This window comes from Bison bison, unplaced genomic scaffold (assembly GCF_000754665.1).
Source record: "Bison bison bison isolate TAMUID 2011002044 unplaced genomic scaffold, Bison_UMD1.0 scf7180017864280, whole genome shotgun sequence".
Taxonomy (NCBI): domain Eukaryota; kingdom Metazoa; phylum Chordata; class Mammalia; order Artiodactyla; family Bovidae; genus Bison; species Bison bison.
Window position 1 is genome coordinate 3,768,962 of NW_011494852.1, and position 2,244 is coordinate 3,771,205.

The following is a 2,244-nucleotide window of genomic DNA, read 5'->3' on the forward strand; positions in this document are numbered from 1 at the left end:
GGGCCACAGACACCGACGTGACCTGGGATTCCTAAGCAGCTTTGCACCATCAGGATCCAGGGTGGGGGCTCCAAGGACAAACTGGTGGCCTGGCTCTATCCTACCTCTGATACTTAGCAGGCATGTCGCCCGGAGCAGTTCAACCTCTCTGAGCTTCAGTTTCTTCTGTGCAATGAGCATAAGAATAGCACCAGTCAGGGACTTAGCTGGTGGTCCAGTGGCTAAGACTCCATGCTTCCACTGCAGAGGGTGCAGGTTGGAGCCCAGGTCAGGGAACAAAGATTCTGCATGCCTCACAGAGTAGCCAAGAAAAACAATAGCACCGGTCTTTTAGGATTGTTAGAAGTGAGTTTTCTCGAACTTTAGCTGCATCAGAATCTCCTGGAGGACTCTTAAAAAGCAGAAAGCTGGACTCCACCCTCAGTTTGAGACTCAGCCCACCTGCCATGAGTCTGCTGAGGTTGTGCACTGCCAGCAGATTCCCAGGTGATGCTCTGCTGAATGTCCAGGGACCTCACTGTGAGAACCACTCTGTAAGGATTCAAGGAATTAATAAAGGTGGCTACTTGAAACAGGGCCTGCACAGAGTAAATATTCAATAAAGGTTACTATTATGGCAGAAAAAAAATCAGGGGAGAAAAAAAGTAAGTCATATAGTGAGGACCAAGTACGTACCAGACTCTCTGCCAAGGTCTGAAGTATTGGTCGCTCAGTTGTGTCTGATTCTGCAACCCCAGGGACTGTAGCCCACCAGGCTCCTCTGCCCATTGGATTTCCCAGGCAAGAATACTGGAGTAGCTTGCCATTTCCTTTTCCAGGGGATCTTCCTGACCCAGGGATCAAACCCCCCTCTCGTGCATTGCCGTCTGAGCCACCAGCAAACCCAAATGTTCATTTAATTCTCAGTTACACCATGAGATGGAGACAAATAGTTACATGCCTGGCATCACTCAGCAGAGAGGCAAGGCCTAGCCCCTGGTGTCTCCACCTGCAGATACAAAGGCCCCCCACACCAGAAGTTGAGGCCGCTGGACCCTATCTTACCGATTCAGAAATGAGCCTAGAGGCAAAACCTCTGGTCCAGGTAGAACCCAGATCTGTCTCACTCAAATCCTGTTCTGGTTCCAGAGTGAATGAGGAAGGGTAAAAAGAGACCTCTGACAGGTCACAGGCTGTAAGAATCTTAATTGATGGTGTGGGGCAGAGGACTGAAGGAGGGGCTGGATGGGGCAGGATGGACCACAAGTGAAAAACTACAGAGCCAGCCGCTCCTATCCTCTAGCTAGCGATTGAGGCAAATTAGCCATCCTGTGCCTCAGTTTATCCCCCCTGTAAAATGGGAATAATGTTAACACCCATCTTGTAGGAAGAATTAAATGAGTTAATAGTAAAGTGCTTAGAATGGCACAAGCCCATAGTAGGTGCTCAGCGAACATCAGTTTGCAGGTGCCCCTGTGTGGTGCCTAAGGCCTGTCCTTACTGTGCCTCTGCCTGCCACCCCTGATAGGAGGGACCGGAACAGCAAGAGAGTTATTTTTTGCAGGGGAATTTCACAGCCCAGGAAGTGCTGGCACAAAGGCCCAGACCACAAAGGTGTCTGGTGTCCCTGGCTTCCTCTCCTTCTGCCCGGGGCCAGCCCCACCCTTGATTCCTCTTGCCTGGCAAAGTTGGGCTGGGGAGATTCTGGAAATTCACCCTATCTAGAACTGAAGGTCAGGACCTGAAGAGCAGCCCTCAGCCAAAAATCCCCCACTGTGGTCCCGAAAAAGCCCCTATCCTCATCCTTTTCATTTAGCAGACAAGTTACCTGCCATTCAGGCAGAATTCCAGACCCACCTGAGGCTGGCTGCGTGACCCTAGGCAAGGGAATGGCCCTCTCCCAGCCTCAGTCTCCCAGTTTGTAAAATGCAGGTTAATAACAGAACTTGGTATATACATGCTTGTGGAGGTAGAAGTGGACCCCGCATACAGCAGGGCTCTAGCACTGGTACTTATTTATTCACCTGACAAATATTTATTGAGCACCTGCAAGGTGACAAAGGGCTTCCCTGAGTGGCTCAGATGGTAAAGGATCTTCCTGCAGTGCAAGAGACCCGGGTTTGACCCCTGGGTTGGGAAGATCCCCTGGAGAAGGGAATGGCAAACCACTCCAGTAGTCTTGCCTGGGAAATCCCATGAGACAGAGGAGCCTGGCGGGCTACAGGCCATGGAGTCACAAAGAGTCGGACACGACTGAGCAACTAC